The following is a 7,898-nucleotide window of genomic DNA, read 5'->3' on the forward strand; positions in this document are numbered from 1 at the left end:
GGAGATTCCTCCCTCGCTGCCGGGGCGCTTAGTGGATGACGTAGTATTCTGCGACGGTCCGGGAGTGTCTTCGTCATTCTCTTGGCCTACCGCCCCACTCCCTGCCGGCTGATTACACGGTGTGGAAGCAGCTTGAGATGAATCGTTGTCATCTATAACGAGGCCATAAGTTTTTCGGGGAATGCTTTCTATTATGTATTGAAGTGAATTCCACTCTGATATATATATCCTGGAAAATAATCGGTTTATTCTTCTGAACTCTACATATTATCAAAAACTGCGCCAAACATGCATTAATCAACAAGAACATAAAACAAGAGAAACAAACCCTATTGGAATTATTCATGAAACAAACAGCACCATCTACTGGCATGAACTAATACTAGGCAATATATCACATTCCTCCCCCCTAGATAACATAATCCTTTAGATAAGCTGGCTGGCGAGTTATTCTTTTAGGACGCTCAAGTTCAACATCTGACAGGCCCTCATTTGGGGTAACTTCAGTGGGCTCCTGAATCTGATCAGGTGTCATGGAATTATCATCAGCTGATTGTTGGGGCGTAGCTGGCTGTGTGTTATTGCGCTCCTCATGATTTTCCAAGTGGCTCTCAGTCTCCTGAGGCATAGAGTTAATTACTCGCCCTCTAAGTTGGTCGATGTGTCTCATAAATATTCGGCCATCATCTGTCTTAACCTCGTAAGATACTGACCCCATAGCTCTCACTACCATTGCTGGCATCCACCGAGGCCCTGTTGCATAATTTCTTGCAAACACACTATCCCCTGCTTTAAACTGCCTTGTTGGACTGTGTGTAACTTTACAAAACTGCGACTCCTTCTTTCTTTGCAAATCTGACACTAGATCTGGGTGGAGACGATCTAAGCATGTTTTAAGTTTCCTGTTCATCAATAGTTCTGCTGGACTATATCCTGTACTGGAACAAGGAGTTACATGCTGTTGCAGTAGGAACTTTGATAGTCTAAGATGCCAGTCTCCGATCACAATTCTTTTAAGTGCATCTTTAGTAGTTTGCACCATGCGTTCAACTTGGCCGTTTGATGATGGGTGAAATGGAGCTGTCTTGATATGATTTATGAGATTACCAAAGAATGCCTGGAACTCATCCGAAGTAAACTGTGCACCATTATCAGACACAATTGTATCTGGAAGTCCATGTGTGGCAAACAACTTTCTCAATATTTGAATGACCGCAGTTGTTGTTGCAGCAAAAACAGGGCTGACCTCTAACCACTTTGAGAAGGAATCAACAATGAGAAAAAGTTTGTCCTGATAAGGTCCCAAAATCAATGTGCAGTCGAGACCATGGGTTCTTGGTTACCTCCCATGGCTGACTAACAGTTTTGGCTGGAGCATGCCGTGTAGTTTGACATGAAGTACAGCTTGCTACCCAATGTTCTATTTGTACATCCATTTTAGGCCACCACACATAGCTTCTGGCAAGTGCCTTCATATTTACCATACCAGGATGACCTTCATGTAGAGCAGCGAGCACTAAAGTTTGTGCCTTCTGTGGAATTATTACTCTGTTTCCCCAAAGAAGACATCCCCTGTATGAAGACAGCTCATGCTGATGCCTTTCAAATGGCTTGAAGTCCTCCCCTAATTTTTCTTTCGGCCACCCCTTCCACACCCAGTTCAGTACACGGGCTAACACTGGATCCGCTGTCGTCATGCATGCAATATCAGATGCCTGCAAAGGGGGCCTGGAGATAGATTCTAGCATAAGAACTTCCGATACTGGAGGAATTTCAAATTCTGGAGTCCTGAGGGGTAAACGGCTTAATGCATCTGCATTATTAATTTCTTTTCCTGGGCGATACTGAAGTTCATAGTCATATGCATTTAACAGTAATGACCACCTGAGCATACAAGGTGAAATTATTTGTGGCGTAAGCCCATTTCCTTTAAACAGCCCCAATAATGGTTTGTGGTCTGTGATGATTGTAAAACTCCTACCATATAGGTAATCATGAAATTTTTTAACTCCTGCAATGATACCCAGTGCTTCTTTATCAATTTGTGAATAATTTCTTTCTGTATTAGTCATAGTCCTCGAGTAATATGCAATTGGAGCTTCATGACCACCACTTACTGTGTGGCTCAGAACAGCTCCTACTCCATAGGGGGAAGCATCACAGGTGAGATTAAGTGGTTTCTCCAAGTCATAATGCACTAAAATACTGTCTGATGATAGCAACTTTTTTACTTCATTGAAAGCTCTCTCATGGGTGTCGGACCATTTCCAAACGGTATTTTTATCCAACAGTCTGTGAAGTGGCTCTGCCACAGTGGCCTTATCTTTTAGAAATGAATGATAAAAGTTTAGCAGTCCCAGAAATGCTTGCAGCTCCTGTTTATTACTTGGTGTTGGAGCCTCATGGATCGCTTTAACTTTTGTGGTAGTTGGATGAATTCCTTCAGCATCAACTCTGAACCCTAGGAACTCTACACTTGGTACACCAAATACACATTTGTCTTTTTTTAGCCTCAAGCCTACATCTGTAAATCGTTGTAGTACTAAACACAGCTTTTCAGCTAAGGCTTGCACAGTCTCTGCTCCAATTAAAATATCATCAAAATAAGGAACCACTCCCGGAAAGCCTGAAAGGAGGTCATCCATCAATTTCTGAAAAATCCCTGGAGCAATACAAACCCCATACTGCAGGCGAGTAACTCTGAATGCACCTTTGTAAGTAATTATGGTCTGTGCATCTGCAGCTGCATCATCCACTGGCAATTGTTGATATGCTTGTGCCAGGTCTAGTTTTGCAAAAACTCTTCCTTTTGCTAATGTAGTAAGTATCTGATTGATGGATGGAATCTAGTACTGTATGGGTGCTCCTGTAATGCCTTATTAATTGTGGATTTGTAGTCAGCACATATTCGAACCTCACCATTTGGTTTTAATACAGGAACAATAGGAGTGGCCCAAATGGGATGAGTTACTGAAACTAGTGCACCCTGCTTCACTAGACGGTCGATCTCTATTTCTATTTTGGGGCGGAGAGCAAAAGCAACAGGTCTTGGTTTTAAACGTATGGGTGCTACATTGGGGTCCAACTGAAAAAAACTGGTGCACCCTTAAATTTGCCCAAACCCTCTTCAAACACACAACTAAAATCGTTCAGGACTGACTGTATTGGGTCTGGGGCAAGGCTGTGTATTCCTGTTAACTGAATACTTAAGGGATTAAACCACTCTCCACCAAGTAGACTGGCCTTTTGTCCCTTAACAATTATAAGGCGTAAATAACCCCTGTCCTTCCTATAATGTACCTTGACTGAGCAGGCACCCAACACGGTAACATTTTGTTTGTTATAATCAACAAGTTGAATATCACAGGGTACAATAGGAGGAGCATTCCTTGGCCATAATGTGTGGTAGGTCTCCTCTGAGATTAAGGAATACTCACATCCTGAGTCCACTTCCATCCTGCATGGCACTCCTTGTAATGTGACAAGAGTATATGTCTTATGTCTGGTTGTACAATCTCCCACACTGTTGATGATTTCTGCAGAATAGACACTTGTATCACATCCATCTTCAAAACTCTCTGCAGCTGCACTGCCTCTTTGTTCTACTTTGTGAGATGAACTTGCACTTGCTGACTTGCCTTTCACTGGATAAGCCCCCTGGCGACATACTCTCTGTAGATGCCCACGGCGCTTACATTTATGACACACAGCATCTCTGAAACGACAAACGTCACGTCTGTGATTCCCCCCACAACTATTGCAATTTCCTTGAGTGGAGTCCAAAATGTCTGAGTGTAAGAAATAAGACTTTGCTTTTGAGTTTTTATTTTGCAACTGATGGGTGTCTGATGTGCACAATTTAATAGATGATTCCTGTATTTCTTTTGAATAAACTGATGCAGCCTCATATGCAAGTGCTTCTTCCTGAGCTAAGGCAAAGGTTTATTTTAATTTTGCTAAGAGCCGCCTCTGAAGAGCCTCATCTCTGACCCCGCATACAAGTCTGTCTCTCAGCAAGGAATCCAAACTGTTACCAAAATTGCAGTTTTCAGACAGCCTTCGAAGTTCTGCAATGTAAGCTGCAATACTTTCATCTGGTTTTTGATTCCTCCTATTAAAATTAAAACGCTGAACTGTTTCTGAAGGGGTGGGTGCAAAATGATTTTTTAACAATGTTACAATTTCCTGATACGATCTGTCACTGGGTTTAGCAGGGGAGATGAGCGACCTAACAATTTCAAACGTTTTACCTCCAATCACACTCAGCAGCACTGCACGCTTCTGGGCAGCGTCTGTTACTTTGTTAGCTTCTAGAAAAAAGTTCAGTCTCTCTGCATACGAATCCCATGAGGCCGGATTTGAAATGTCAAACTCCTCAACGTGGCCTAATAATGCCATTCCGTATATATATTATTTATTTTTCCGAATTTAAGTTATGATTCCTTTTTTTGCAGTAAGTAGCACGCCGGATTACTCACTGAAATCCCATCCTCGTCGCCACTATTATGTATTGAAGTGAATTCCACTCTGATATATATATCCTGGAAAATAATCGGTTTATTCTTCTGAACTCTACATATTATCAAAAACTGCGCCAAACATGCATTAATCAACAAGAACATAAAAACAAGAGAAACAAACCCTATTGGAATTATTCATGAAACAAACAGCACCATCTACTGGCATGAACTAATACTAGGCAATATATCACACTTTCTAAACTACCGCTGTCACTATTAGACCAGTCTCGCCCGAGGATTACGGGAAACGGAGGATCCGGATGCACCGCTACGGTAAGCTGTCGAAGGGTTCCTCCGAGACATACGTAACACCGGGCGGTATTGTACGTGCGGATATCTCCGTGTATACATTTTAGACTGGTTTTTAACAGGTCCTCTGCCAAATGGACGGCCAGAGAATCCTGCCAGCTACGCCACTATGACAGATGGGGGCGCTATCACTACCTTGAACCCTTGTCTAAGACGCCACAGACCAGGTAAAAGTCCAATAATACGACTTTTTATTAATCAACAGTGCACCAAGCACCCTCCTCTCCACAATACTCATAAATAAATTCACAATACTACAATAATCAATCCTTCACACTCCCAGACGCGTTGCCACCCTTCCACCCAGCTCAGCTCAACACTCTGGTGTTCCATACAGTCTTTTATAGTCCCTGACTCAAAAGTGTTTCCAATCCCCCAGTCCATGTGATCTCCTATCACTTCCGGGTCAGATAAAATGTCCTTTTCTTCACCCCGGAAGCACATCATTCCTTTTGTCCATGTGACTCGGATGTATTTCCAGGGCATAAGGCAAATAATTGCTGTTCCCCCCTGCAGCGCCTCCTAGCGGCCCCCATGGTATACAGCAGGGCTGTGGATAGAAACTGCATTGTCCAGGATTCCGTGCTGGTCTTCGGGGCACCTCCATGCTACAGGGATAGCCCCATCTGGTGGCCTGGGGATTTTGGCCGGGATGACTGGCCAGCCATATACCACTATATATACATACATACATACATACATACATATATGTATATGTATGTATATTGTGATGGATAGCAGGCTTGGGCTGGCCATCCAGGATGGTGCGCAATATATTACCTGTCCAGGATGCCACTAAACTGAATGACAGAAAAGAAAGGCAGGCTGTTCCCTGCTGAACCACTCCACTAAACTGTCAGTTTGAGAATGGTACACTGAGGTTTTTAAGTGGCTATTGTTGAGTAACTTGGCAACTTCCCTAAACATCTCTGAGGTGAAAGGCATTCCCTGGTCCGTGACGACCCTTTTTAGAGGTTCTAAGACAAACAAAAACCCCCACCAGTTCTCCATCCATCCATTTTCCAACCCGCTGAATCTGAACACAGGGTCACGGGGGTCTGCTGGAGCCAATCCCAGCCAACACGGGGCACAAGGCAGGAACCAATCCCGGGCAGGGTGCCAACCCACCGCAGGGCACATACACACACACACCAAGCACACACTAGGGTCAATTTAGGATCGCCAATGCACCTAACCTGCATGTCTTTGGACTGTGGGAGGAAACCGGAGCACCCGGAGGAAACCCACGCAGACACGGGGAGAACATGCAAACTCCATGCAGGGAGGACCCGGGAAGCGAACCCAGGTCTCCTAACCCCACCAGTTCTCAATCTGATATTTTTGGAATTGACTTGTCTCAAGGGAATTGCTTCAGGGTATTGAGCAGCATAATCCACAAGGACCAAATATATTTATTTCCTCTGGTGGAAGGTTCAAGGTGTCCAACTAAATCCAAACTGATGTTTTCAAAGGGTATGTCAATGAAGGGTATGGCAGCAAGAGGAGCACGGTCCTTTTTAGAAATCTACCGCAATTGACACTCTAGGCAGGAGCCTCAAAACTCATCATTAATTCACAGCCAGTAGAATAGGACCTTAAGCTGTTCTAATGTTTTACAGCACCAAATCTGGGACTAGCAACAATGGCCATACCTCTCTTTCATGTTTTGTTACACAATATAAAAGATAATCTTTAATAACAAAATGAGGCTCTGATGGCATGGGCTGAGCAGTAAGCTATCTGTCAACAAGAGTGACTGCCATCTTGGAAAACTTTAAAGAATCATTCCACTGTTCTCTTTTAAAAGAAGCCAGTATTTGCTAAAATTGAAACAGCAATTCTGAAAGTGGATCAGGGCTAACCTCCTTGGCCTCATCAGGCAAAGTGGAAAGGACATCACTCATGTCATATTAGGTGTACATACTCTTGAGCTAGTACATATTGGTGAAAAACAATTAATATATTACTCCAGAATTCAATAATTTCTGTTATCTTATGCCTATTTATTACAATCATACCAGCAAAGGGAATGAAAAAAAAGGTTGGCAAGTGCACAATACCTTCCCTTCCTCTTCCCATTTGCAATTCATAGACTCATCAAGGTATGGGTAGTTGGGAACAATGTGCCCAGCCTGCTTCCATTGTAAGAATCCTCACTTGTAATTGTTACCCATGTTGTTACTGCATTAATAGGAAAAAAGCTCAGGATCATATGTTTCTTAGTTATCCAAGATTATGGATAGAAACCTAAAAGTTTGCAAATGTTTGAATTTTTCAGTATCAGAAATTGCACAACGGTATTTTGACTATATCTTTGTGTGGCAATTTGGCTGTGATGACAGCCTTATGTTTCATCTCCTGCGGCCTCATGTATAAACTGTGCGTACGCACAGTAATGTTGTGTAAGAATGTTTTCACGTTTAAATCACGATGTATAAAACCTAAACTTGGCGTAAAGCCACGCACATTTCCACAGTAGCTCATACCTTGTCACACGCAAGTTCTCCGCTCGGTTTTGTAGTTATCCTTTCTTTTCCTGACACGGCTTTATAAATATACTGAAATTAACCGCATATTGTTTATTAGTTTAATGCATCTGATTGTAATTAACCAGTAACAATATAATGGTCCACGGAATGGTCAAACTATTCTATATACCATAGCTGCTTTAGCGTTGTTACTCTCACTGCACCTTCTTCTTCTTCTTCTTCTTTCAGCTGTTCCCATTAGGGGTTGCCACAGCGGATCATCTTTTTCCATATTACTCTCACTGCACCACTCAGAGTATTTATATCACTGTATCTGAGTGGGGAATCAAAGATCTACAGAAACTGAGAAAGAGAATTATCGGTATACAGCATCAAGCACACACTGCCTCAGCCATGCTGTCTATTGAACTGCTCTCACACGGCAAATGTTTCAAAGTCTTTACTGTACGGACCTCGCGGTTCAGAAACAGTTTCATCCCAAAAACTATAAACTTACTCAATCAGTCTATCAAGTGCTCCTTGTAGAACTGTTTGCACTTATAAGTACAATTACTTCACTGTAAACTTGCACTACAGTTAT

General features: G+C 42.6%; 1 pseudogene; it reads right to left on the minus strand.

Annotated features, from left to right (window-relative positions):
• Positions 1-409: 409 nt before the first annotated feature.
• On the minus strand, positions 410-4,398 carry LOC120540872 (annotated as a pseudogene).
• Positions 4,399-7,898: the final 3,500 nt, after the last annotated feature.

The sequence above is a fragment of the Polypterus senegalus genome, chromosome 1, assembly GCF_016835505.1.
Source record: "Polypterus senegalus isolate Bchr_013 chromosome 1, ASM1683550v1, whole genome shotgun sequence".
In the NCBI taxonomy this organism is placed as follows: Eukaryota; Metazoa; Chordata; class Cladistia; order Polypteriformes; family Polypteridae; genus Polypterus; species Polypterus senegalus.